Below are 13079 nucleotides of genomic sequence, written 5' to 3'. Positions count from 1 at the left end.
CAGAGACCATGATTAAAGAAATGTATCACTTACTTTACTGGGTCTTACAGTTTTGATTAAAAAATGTTTTTTTCTGCTGCAGATCTAGCAGTTCTCTGAATGCTGAGCTCTGTATAACCCCGCCCCCAAACCACTGATTGGCAGCTTTCTGTGTATGCTGTGCATAGGCAGAAAGCTACCAATCAGTGATGGGGGCGTGGTTTGACTACCTGGCAGCAGGTTTACTAGTCCTCTTGCTGATAAAAGTGATTTTATAAAAACTACACTAAGCAGACCAGTAAGTGACACATCACTGGAATCAGGGTCTCTGCCCCTACATTATGCTGCTCTCAGATTATGTAGCAAAAACCTGGTGACAGATTCCCTTTAAGACATTTCTTTTTCGACAGCAATTTATTCAGTCTAATAAAGGCTAATATAGGATACTACCAGACTCATTATGTTACAAACCTGTCCTGCACCCTTGACTTCTCCTCGCTAATCTTACTCCTCCACATAACCACTCCCGAAACCGCACACTGATCCCCACTCTGATCTGCTGTGTACTATGGAACAGATTAGGAGAGTGAAGTTGCTGGAATTGTTTGTCTTGCATGCTTACACTTTCACTGTAATTTACAGTTTGATCATATATGCAACCCATCTTTTTTTGTCATGAGTGCATTAATGGAGAACAAAAGATGTCTTTAAAAATGCATTTCAGGCCTTGACGTTCCCATATTACAGCTATCTCTTTCTAGGAAGCATTACTGTAAGGCTTGTGAGAACAGGTGATCGATGCATACTAAGCTTTGTCTGGCATTTAGGTTACATAACATATATTTCAGCAAGGGCTTAGCTATTGGGGCGCATCTGCTGACATACCATTAGTGCAGTCACTTAGGGGCCCAAGAGTTAAGGGGGCCACTTCTACCTCCAAAGCAGTGAGTGGCTTCTGTCACTGGATTAAAAAAGACCTGTTCTCAGAGAGGGGCCGGATTTGGTCTGTGTCCACCCCTGAGGGGCTGCATAGGTTGCAATCACTTCTAGGTTCCTGCTGCTTAATGAGCCTGATGGAGAACACTAATACTACTTATGGCCCTTTACAAATTTTTCATTGGTGCCCAAGAGCTTCCAGTTTTGCCTAATTGCAGCAATTTTTTTTTCAAAACTCTGGTGGTAGTTTTTCCAAAATCTCAACCAGCTTGTTGTTAAAAGGTCTCAAGCATGAACATACAACTTAGATGGCCACCAGAGAAGAACTGATTTGATGCATTCAGACATTGGTGATTGCTTTGGGATTTCTAGTAAAGAGGTTGTTGACATCAATTTAGGATAGGACATCAATGTCAGATCAGTGTGGGTCCAACATTGGGCACCGCCATGGACAGTTGTTGCCATGTCCCGTGGCCACCAGAAGGACACACAAATAGAAGCTAAGCTTCAGTACCCAATAATGGTCACTGCAATGTCCATTGACCTGTGAGGTTCTGGCTCCATATACTTTGTACTTCTACGCCTTGTGGCTCGCTAGTGGGGGTATTGGTTGTTGAGGATAGGTCTTAATTAATATCTTAATCCCAAGCAACTGCTTTGATGTAATTTTTCTAACTGTCGCTAAATAATGATGGCCATATGTTCTCCAATAGTTGTAGGTCACACGTAAGGAACTTGGTTTTTAGTTATCCAAAGCAAGGGCAACTGAACTGTACATTTCATGTATAGCATGGAGTTTTCCGATTTTTTTTTAAAAAAATGGCCACAAAGCAAGGAGTACAGCCAACCATAGCCTTCACCAATGACGTACCATCATTGCTACCATTACTACAAGGCCAGTGACTGTCTACTGTGGTTTGGAATGTCATTAGTTCACGACAATCGGTGGAACCATCTTGAGTAGTGCTGGAGTGGTCGGGGATTTACCAAGTGACTAAAGGTTATTGTATTATCTGATTGCATTCTGTGGTTTATGACCATTTTTTTTTAATCTAAGTCAACCTTTCCAATTTAGGGTCTTCATAATCTTTTGATCACAGGAATGTGACACGTGTTGGTTGTTTGCTTTTTAAAGGGGTTTTCTTGTTTCAGAATTCCCCTCTCCCTTGGCTGCATTTCATTTAAAAACCAACAACTATTCTTTACTCACCCTCCCCAGGTCCAGTGCTAAGTTTCTGCTGCTGCTCCCAATGTCTTTTTTTTGTCTGCAGCCCTGACATCATGTCAACACCGCTGCAGCTAGTCAGTGAAATTAGCAGCTCAGCTCACTCATTAATTGCAGTGCTGTTGACATGATGTCAGCCCAATAACTGATGCCAGTGACGGAGAATAACACCGGACCTGTGGATGGTGAGTAAAGAACAATTTGTTCTTTTAAAACAAGCTTCTCCTAGGGGAAAGGGATTTTCCGAAACTCTCAACAGGTCAACCTCAACTAGGGTCAAAGATGTAAAAGCAGATGCAGGGGTAAAACAGAATCATAGCCACAAGGCTAGCCAAAATCAAGTGGAGCATTCAGAAGCCAAGCTAAGGGCACAAATGGATAAACTCAGAAAGTATGCCATGGATCAATAAAGGTAGAGGTAGGAGTGAGGGTCAAAGCCAGGGGCGGTCATACCATTGATGCAACCTGTTGAGATGAGGGGGCCATTTCCACCTCCAAACACCTAAGTTCACTTATATTCTCAGCCTTTTGAACCACCAGCCTGACATCTCCATCTTTTTTTAACCCATTATAATGGCAGGGGAATAAAATGCATCAAAACAACAATTCAGAAAAAAAAGGGAAAATGTGGCAAATAATGCAAAAACGTGTGTTTTTTTATGCAGCGGTTTTCCTGCCAAGAGACACATTTTTTATGTAGAAATGTCTGCAACAAATACTTAACCTGTGCACAAACCCTATGAGGAAACACATAGAGAGTTCTCTCTGATGCAAATATTAAGTGAAAGTTCAGCACCAATATACTTATATGTATTACCATATTTTTCAGACCTTAAGACACACCCCAAATTTTCAGGAGGAAAATAGGGAAAAAAATTTAATGTGTCAAATGAGGGTACGTTTTGTAGTCCAAATTCAGCTTACCGGCGGGGGGCAGAGGCGGTGGTAGAGCGGGGTCACAGGAGGTGCGACGCTGCGGGGTGATGCTGCGAGTCCCATCCCAGGCTGGTAGAAGGGCTGAAGGGGGTGTTCGGGGATGTTCGGCGGTACTCAGTGGTGCAGGGGCTCCGCCGACATTTTGTGAAAGTCCGGAGCCCCCGCACTTCAATGGTTACAATGCGATGGCATCTGTAAAAATGGCAGCCAGAGGCGGCGCATGCGCAGATTGAGATCTCGGGAGCCAAAATCTCGGTGCCGATATCTCAATCTGTGCATGCGCCGCCATTTTCCCGGAGTCCACTGCATTAAAACCATGTAAGTGTGGGGGTCCAGGCTTCCACAAAATGTCGGTGGAGCCCTCGCACCGCCGAGCACCCCCTTCTATTTTTCTACCAGCCTAGGATGGGACATGGAGCATCACCCCGCAGTGTTGAGCACCGCCGAGCACCAGCCTGGGACTCACAGCATAGCCCCGCAGCGTCACACCTCCTAATACGTCCTCCTCCCAGCCCAGGGCCCGCAGTATCTCCCAACTCCTACCGCCGCCGGTCATCTGCTTTCGGTCTATAAGACGCACCCCCATTTATAATTAAGCAGTAACATGTACAAACAATATAGACAGTATAAAGTAACACATAGTTCAATAGTTACAGGAGGAGTGAGGTTCCTGCTTGCAAGCTACAATCGATAAGGAAATAGGGGGACACAATAGGTAGAACGTGCTTGTCATGTATGGTCCGGCCATCATTATAATAAATAAGTGCAGTCACCAAGTGCTATTGGGTGCATGGAGGATGTGGGGACAGATGAGTACGAGAGAGTAGATTTTGAGTAAAATTTAGAAAGAAAAAACAGAGGAGAGTTAATTTAGTGAATTGAGGTGATAGTCCTGTCTATAGAGATGTGTTTTTAAAGCATGCTTAAAAATGTAGGAGCTAGCTATTAATCGGATCATCGGGGGTATTACATTCGAGAAAAGTAGATAAGTTGCATAGGGTGATTGACATAGATGAAGAAGGAGATGTAGAGTGGTGCAGATCTGTGAAGAGTAGGGAGTGAGCGGACCCATGGATGTTCGGGTTTGTTGGGTTCGACCGAATTTTAGTTCAAAGTTTGGTTCAGGTTCCAGAACTCTACCCGAACTTGAACCCTAACCCCATAGAAGTAAATGGGGAGCTGAAAGTTGGTGCTGTACAAGGGTTGTAAAATGGTCGCAGTAAGGGCTAGGAGGCTGCCAAAGGAAGCAGAGTGAATCCACAGAGTCAGTCTCACTCTCGCTGTATCCGAACTCTGAACACTAAAACAGACTTCCAGGAGAAGTCTGTGTTCGGAGTTCAGCACCAGACACTAGGTGTTCGATACAAACCCTGAACTTTACAGTTCGGGTTCGCTCATCTCTAGTGAAGAGCTTTGTGGATGAGATAAGTTTGTATTATATTCTATAGCAGATGGGTAACCAGTGCAATGACTGGCACAAGGTGGAAGCTTCGGTGTAGCAGCTGGACAGAAATACCACCCTGGCTGCTGCATTCAGGATGGATTGGAGAGGGGAAAGTTTGGTTAGAGGGAAATCGATCAGAAGAGAGTTGCAGTAGTCCAGATGAGAATAAATAAGAGCGAAGAGTTTTTACAGTTTGAAAGGTGAGAAAAGGTCGGATTCTGGAGATGTTTTTAAGATGCAGGTGACATGAGCGAGTGAGTGATCGGATGAATAATAATAAACAGATTAAGGATAGATTTGCACTGTGATGTTATTTGAAACTCATCTTATCAGTTTATCTCATCTAATCTTCTCTGGAATAAAACTCCACCCAATGCATAAAATATAGATATGGATGAAGTTCAAAGGGAGTCAGAGTTTGGATGTTTCACTGAGATCACTTTCTAATTAGACTGGAAGGATCCATTAAGTGAAATAACAGTAAAGTCCGGTAAGAAATAGGTTATTTCCATTGTAAAATCGCTAGGATATACCATAAAATTGTGATTGGTGGGGGGGTCCGACCTCTTGGGCCACCATCGCTGATGAGAATGAGGAGACCTGTATCCCACCAACTTTTACTTTGGACAACACTGAAAAGCTATGGTTACTCCTTCATTATGAGCATGTCCAAGCTGTCCTCCATAATCAGGAAGTGATGGCATATCCTAGCAATATGATATCACTTACTGTCCTTGAATTACCCATTTAAGTGATGGGCTGAGCTTGATTGAAAATTGCATTAACTCCAGATCTTAAGTTAACAAGAAGACTTAAAGATGTTGCCCCTTTCTTCTGACTCTTCCAAGCCGAGTGTTCCTGTGTTCTCTATGAGAGAGCTGCTGCCAGAATCCTTTGTCCCCCTTGTAGCAGTTTATATCCCCACAGAAGTAAAGGATCATCCATTGAAATTTACCACCTAATCTCTTCCTTGACATCATCAGGGGAGAGTCAGGAGACCCCCATATACAGTACAGACCAAAAGTTTGGACACACCTTCTCATTTAAAGATTTTTCTGTATTGTCTTGACTATGAAAATTTTACATTCACACTGAAGGCATCAAAACTATGAATTAACACTCGTACTTAACCAAAAAGTGTGAAACAACTGAAAATATGTCTTATATTCTAGGTTCTTCAAAGTAGCCACCTTTTGCTTTGATGACTGCTTTGCACACTCTTGGCATTCTCTTGATGAGCTTCAAGAGGTAGTCACCGGAAATGGTTTTCACTTCACAGGTGTTCCCTGTCAGGTTTAATAAGTAGGATTTCTTGCCTTATAAATGGGGTTGGGACCATCAGTTGTGTTGTGCAGAAGTCAGGTGGATACACAGCTGATAGTCCTACTGAATAGACTGTTAGAATTTGTATTATGGCAAGAAAAAAGCAGCTAAGTAAAGAAAAACGAGTGGCCATCATTACTTTAAGAAATGAAAGTCAGCCAGTGCGAAAAATTGGGAAAACTTTGAAAGTGTCCCCAAGTGCAGTTGCAAAAACCATCAAGCGCTACAAAGAAACTGGCTCACATGAGGACCACCCCAGGAAAAGAAGACCAAGAGTCACCTCTGCTTCTGAGGATAAGTTTATCCGAGTCACCAGCCTCAGAAATCGTAGGTTAACAGCAGCTCAGATTAGAGACCAGGTCAATACCACACAGAGTTCTAGCAGCAGATACATCTTTACAACAACTGTTAAGAGGAGACTTTGTGCAGCAGGCCTTCATGGTAAAAGAGCTGCTAGGAAACCACTGCTAAGGACAGGCAACAAGCAGAAGAGACTTGTTTGGGCTAAAGAACACAAGGAATGGACATTAGACCAGTGGAAATCTGTGTTTTGGTCTGAGGAGTCCAAATATGAGATCTTTGGTTCCGACCACCGTGTCTTTGTGCGACGCAGAAAAGGTGAACGGATGGACTCTACATGCCTGGTTCCCACCGTGAAGCATGGAGGAGGAATTGTGATGGTGTGGTGGTGCTTTGCTGGTGACACTGTTGGGGATTTATTCAAAATTGAAGGCATACTGAACCAGCATGGCTACCACAATATCTTGCAGCGGCATGCTATTCCATCCAGTTTGCGTTTAGTTGGACCATCATTTATTTTTCAACAGGACAATGACCTCAAACACACCTCCAGGCTGTGTTAGGGCTATTTGACCAAGAAGGAGAGTGATGGGGTGCTACGCCAGATGACCTGGCCTCCACAGTCACCAGACCTGAACCCAATCGAGATGGTTTGGGGTGAGCTGGACCGCAGAGAGAAGGCAAAAGGGCCAACAAGTGCTAAGCATCTCTGGGAACTCCTTCAAGATTGTTGGAAGACCATTTCCGGTGACTACCTCTTGAATCTCATCAAGAGAATACCAAGAGTGTGCAAAGCAGTCATCAAAGCAAAAGGTGGCTACTTTGAAGAACCTAGAATATAAGACATATTTTCAGTTGTTTCACACTTTTTTGTTAAGTATATAATTCCACGTGTTAATTCATAGTTTTGATGCCTTCAGTGTGAATGTACAATTTTCATAGTCAAGAAAATACAGAAAAATCTTTAAATGAGAAGGTGTGTCCAAACTTTTGGTCTGTACTGTAGATCGTCAAATCCTAACAGAATTGGTGGGTGCAGATGACTTACCTAATATGTATGGAGGCCTTTAGTTGACACTCACTGAGGGATTGGCCCATGTCATGAATACCCCAAAAAATTGAAAGCCATACCTAGGCCACAATGGTTTTGGGTACAACTTTGAGTCAAAGAATAATCAAAACAGTATGGGAGTTTTAATAGAGCAGCACTATCACGATCTACCAAGTAATATTTCACCTGCAACCAAGAATGCTAAGAACCAAGAAACAATGCAGGAACATTTGGGCATGATGTGTCAAAAGATATGGGGTTCCTGTAAATCCCATCCAAAAATTTACTTTTCCACTTGATTTAGAGCAGCCTTTCAAATTTTGGTAAGAATGTGCTACTACTGATGACCACAGATATTGAGTCTGTGGTCTATGATGTGTATGGACAGTGTGGTCACCCATACAGGAAGTCAACAACTGAAGAGGAAGCAGGGTACGGAAATGGGAGATCCAAGTGTTTAAATGTACTCTTTCATCACAAAATTACTGTTCAAACCAAGCACAGGAGCTAGGTGCCCCCTTGGCATGGTCAATCAGTTAAGTGCACCCCCCAATCTATCTCTGCCCTCCTGTGGCTCCTTTTAAACCAGAGCCGTCAATCAACGAAGAGGAGGGTGGAAATAGATGGAAAACCAGTAGGTGAGAAGGTACACTGATCTGTTTGGCCACACCAAGGGTGCACTGAGCATCTGTCCTTGGTTTGAACAATTCTGTGCTGCCAGATTCTCGTCAGTGCACAGCAGCAGAGAGCAAAGTATCCTTGGGTTTTAGATGGCAGAAAAGTTATAGCTAGTGGAACTAAAATTGTGAGAAGACCGCAACCGAATGTCGGTACAGGGAGGGAATATGCAGGTTAAGAGTTAGAGTTAAGATGACCTTTCATATTCCAAACATACCTGACAACAGCTTATCTCCCGTAGGAACAAATTATTGGCCATGGTGAAATATGACCAACTCTTCTTACCTCAGACATCTGTCTTTAGGGGACTGTCTCGGGTCACAAGAAATTAGGTAGATTCTGCTAAAATTACTGAATTTAGCCAAGGTTTTTAAACGAGTAGGACAAGATTACAGTGTCCTTATTACGGGAATTTAGGGAATTAATATTTATACAATCCCACCCATTCTAGGCCTCCAAATAATAACTTGTTTTGTAGGATCTGAAATGCGTGAGTGATCTCTTATTGCATGTTCAGCTACCGCTTCACAAATCTCTTTGCAATTTGTCAAGTGAGCGGCGGCTAAAATTCGAGAGTGATAGTTTACTGTTAGGAACATGACACAATGATGATAGTGGCAGGACTGAGGGCAGCGCTAATTGCACCTTTTCTGTCATAATCATAACTGATCCCTCAGCAAGTATCAGGCTCTATCTATCTCTGTGCTCAAACGACACAAAGACTATTGTAAGGGATGAGCCGCAATGTTCTATGCTCTATTGTTTGACTTCTCGGCTTTACAACAGATAACCTCAATTTTGGGGGGGGAGAGAGGAGAAAAAAACTCTTGAATCAAAATGACAAACACTGCTGTGTTCACTTCTCACTTGTGGACTTGTACATAATTGAGGGAGGCGGCAGGTAAAATGTGGGTTTTAGAAACAAAAGCCTGAAGGATTTGTATGAGATACAGAGTCTAATGGCAGGTCAGGTCTTGTTTGGTACAAGAGTTAGAGCCTGCGGAGCTCTACACGGACTGCACCATGTACTGAACCTTACAAGGAGAGGAGATACATTGTGCCTGTAGCATTTGACTGTCTCACCAGAACTGCAAAAGCTCATGCTCTAGGCTTTCACGCAGCAAGGGTACCCAAAGGTCCAGCAGAAGACACCCCATTTGGAGATAACTTTGAAGCCAATCACTTGACACTAGGAACTATCTCTTATGAGATGGTTCACCATTGACCTACTACATCTTATTGATGATAAGTCCTTTTGGCACAGTGATAATTACAAAGATTACGAGCAGTTGGGTGTGGTCGTGTGCATGTTCTGTAGAGATGGAGGTTGGCCCTTAAGCCACATTCGACAGCCAGCTCAGCCGAGTGATCCTGTGCACTCTATGATTTGTCTGCCAGCAGTGGTTTATCTCTGCGAGAACAAAAGGATCGGCCATTGGAAATCCAACAAACTGGATCCTTCTCTCCCCCAACATCATCATCAGGCCCCAGGCCATCATACATATAAGACTGTTGGATGATTATGCTGGTATTGGTGGGTTGGGAAGACTTTAGTGTAATGTGTATGGGACTTTTAGAATGATTTTCTCATTGAGCCATATACGATAGATACTTTCTTTCACTCTACATTGACTTCGATAGAAGAAAATTGCTACCTCGATGGAAATTCGCACATTTCTTTCCACATTATGACATATGGAGCCCATATAAAAACATCTCGGCACATACATATAACATCACAAGGAGGTACAAAAGATCGGATAACACCACCATATTGTTGCACTGCACCACTCAGAAATGGTATGGGGCCATAAAAGGGGTTTTCTCGTCTCATTAAGTAATGGCATATTACTAGCATGTGCCATCATGTTATAGAGAAAAATTAAAATCCATACAAACATCTCCAGAGAGGGGACATGTCCCCCTCACATTGAACATAAGGGGAAGTGAGAACTAATTATAACTGATGAAGATAAAAACTAATTAAATCAAGGGAAGAGAAAGAGAGTTGACACTTCAACCTCCATTGAAGTAGAGGCCTACTTCAGTGACCAGATAATTAAAACTGGAGATTTGCTGGGAAAAAGACAAGAAGGCTGAGATTTGTTTACGCAGAGGAGAAGAATTGTCATTCCCTGGCATGGGGCTTCCTCTGATCAAACAAAAACTGGACAATTGCAGTAAGACTCTCTCCGGCGTCCAGATATGAATATTGGGGTTTGCAGCAATCCGATATTTATGGGAGATATATTTTTGGGACGAACAGAACGCATTCACTCACATTACTGTAAGGCCGGCAGAACCCCTCCAACGTAATAACGGTCCAATGGATGGTGCTATCCAGGTCATGTTTCATCTCTATAAAAAGATAAAATCACAATAGGAAAAGTGACAACAATATCTACCACCTGGGACCTCCAAGGGCAAAGATATCCTGTAAGTTGTGGATCTAATAAAATTCCAACAGACCTAGCACATCGCACAATGAACCCCCACATGAGCTCATCAATGGGAGGTATGTGGGCGTAACCTTAAGCTAATAAAAAGCATAAAGTGATCAAATTCTGCAATCTAGCGAATATGACTGACTATATAACGACTTCAGTGTAGGGTTTTTCACCTTTTTGTGATGCTGTCTGTATGTACCTATATGTATGTCAGTTCTCCATTTGTCACATGTTGCCAGGAATCTGTGGGGGTCCCAGAGGTCAGACCGCAATGGATCATAAAGCGATGGCAAATCCTAGCCATACACCATCCTTTCATGAGTAGGGAAAGACTCTTTAAGTTGCTTGTAGTCACTAAATTAGGGTGCATTGTTGCAAAAGATGGCAGCTTCCCTGTTGGGGATTTTGGTCGGTGCATTGCAAAATTGGATTTTTTTTTAATTTGTGGCACCGTCATCACATTTACAAAGCTGAACTTTATATATTGACACCTCAGAGCTGCCGAGAGATTAAACCCGTGACCTGCTAAGCTTCTAACTTAAGATCTTTCCCTTTAATTGGTGATAATGTTGTCATATGGTTGCCATAATGTAAAGAGCTCCTTGACAGTCATGAGCTTAGATGATAGGGTAGGTCAAAGTTAAAAGTGACGTAGAGGTTAATAAAGAAACACCTGCTTTGCAGAATGTATGTTATATCTTTCCTTTTGCTCAGCAGTGCCTCTCTTGTCTATTGGCTGTGTATAGTATTGCACCTTACCCCTATTTGGGAGTGTTGAACTTAATTCTGATACCCGGCAAAGCTCATCAGATTTTCACCTATAATTTTGAAAGTTGGGCTATTACGGACACTTGCATGATACCAATGTGGGCGTTTTGCACGCCAGTCCTAAGGAAGAAAGTGCTGGAGTGAGATGCACCTTATTCTTTAAGAGGCACGCACCACTTAATGAATTAGGCTCATCTTACAACCGGGGTACGCCTGGAAGTGGAGTATTTTTCAGGCATAAGTTTTGCCACCGTAACATTTGATGAATCTGCCAGGCGGGATGCACCACACCCCGTCTCGCCCTATCTCCGCTCACTTTGGCAAAACTAGCCGGGACTGACGTAAAACCGGAAAGTTGGTAAATCTTTTACAAAAATTTTACGACATCTCAAGGTGTTTACGCCGAAATTCTGAAGAGTCAGGGCCTAGGCATTTTTCTTTTCTATTGTCCATATGTAGATCAGAAATCTTGCAATTTTCATATTGGTCACTAGATCTTCTACTAAATTTTCTGTTCTGGATAAAAGACTTTTCAGCAGTTTCATTATCATCACTGACAGGATATCAAAGATAGGTAACACCCTGATAGACAGTAGATAATCCAGGATTAAATACTTCATTACAAATCAGTAGGGTCTGAATCAGTCTATTGCTTCTAAGGTCCATGTGCTCAACAGGAGTAGGGGTCTAATATCAGGCCTAGAGGCCAGTGTGAGAATTGCAAGACTTTTTGTTTTAATATAGATAGTGATACGAAGAGTAAAAATACATATATTTTTTAAAATTTTATTTAAACAATAAATCATTTTACGATCACACATTCTCTTTGACAAGCTAGGAAGCACATTCAACATGAAGTCCAAAACATGATAAGTTTATAAAAAGGGGTATGTCAATAAGACATGCCGTATTGTCCAATATATGCTGGTCCCACTGCTTGAATTGACAACCATCTCATGAACAGGGTGCTGTTAGGAATGGAGACGCTTTAATGAGCCTCTGCCAAACCAGAATCTCAATTTGCAAACAAATGTTTTGGGTTGTTGCTCCTCCTCAGTGCAAAACAAGAGTTCTGATTTGGCTGTATTAGGGGCCTCTGACTGGGGTCTAAAGGGTAACGTTTCTCCTTATGGATAGTGGCATGTCTGACATGGCAATGTAAGGAGACTTATAGGCCTGGCATGTCACTCTCTATAAGGTGAAACGTTACCCTCTATACCCCAATCAAATAATGAAATGCAGGATTAATTACAAAAAATATTAAAACAATATTACAGCAAAAAAATAAATTCGAAGACAAGAGATAATGTCCACACCGGGGTCTCCATAATTTTTAGTGGGAACATTGGTTCTACCTTTTTATCTAGCGCTATCAACTTGGATAGTGGATGCTATGTGCTGTTAAATGTCTTTACACCCACGACTATCCTAAGAGAAGCCCTATCACCACCAGCCCTAAACGCAGATGTTCACTCTAACCCAACTCAACACAAAACTCCTAAAAGGCTGCCGAAGTAGACAAGAGGTTGCATGCTTAGCATACCCAGCTGCGTAAATGGCTTCACACAATATATAAAGTGTACAACACAACCTACAGTGAATCAGTGCCAACATTTTTGATGGTTCCTTTGTAAAGGAGAATATTTGGGGTTAGGCAAAGCTATTGTCTGCTTGTCTGCACCCAGCACCTACAGATTCTTTATTTGTAAGAGTAAACATTATACCATGGGGAACGTTTTTTCTCACGTTGGCATTGATAGACTCTCCTGTCTGAAGTAGGTTAAGCCCTAAAATTCCTGGCTTTCATTCACACAGATAAACAACCCAACAAACCTCTGGTGAAAGGTTCTGCTTAACAAATAACAATACCCCAGCTGATCCTCCTCCTGCCTGTCCCAACACGAGCTTCGCGCCAACAATGCCGAGCAGCTATTCACTATGGCTGTAGGCACAATGCTCCCCTCCCACACAGCTGTGTCCTTTCAAAACGGT

The 13079-nt window shown here is 42.5% G+C and overlaps 1 protein-coding gene across 2 annotated transcripts in view; it reads left to right on the top strand.

The window, feature by feature from the left end:
* FAT2 (FAT atypical cadherin 2) overlaps window positions 1-13079 on the top strand; it is a 104725-nt gene that overhangs the window by 50071 nt on the left and 41575 nt on the right. The gene's annotated exons all lie outside the window — the stretch shown is intronic.

The sequence above is a fragment of the Phyllobates terribilis genome, unplaced genomic scaffold, assembly GCF_046119375.1.
Source record: "Phyllobates terribilis strain yellow unplaced genomic scaffold, ASM4611937v1 Scaffold_10__3_contigs__length_209671492, whole genome shotgun sequence".
In the NCBI taxonomy this organism is placed as follows: domain Eukaryota; kingdom Metazoa; phylum Chordata; class Amphibia; order Anura; family Dendrobatidae; genus Phyllobates; species Phyllobates terribilis.
This window is presented reverse-complemented; position numbering and strand designations above follow the sequence as displayed.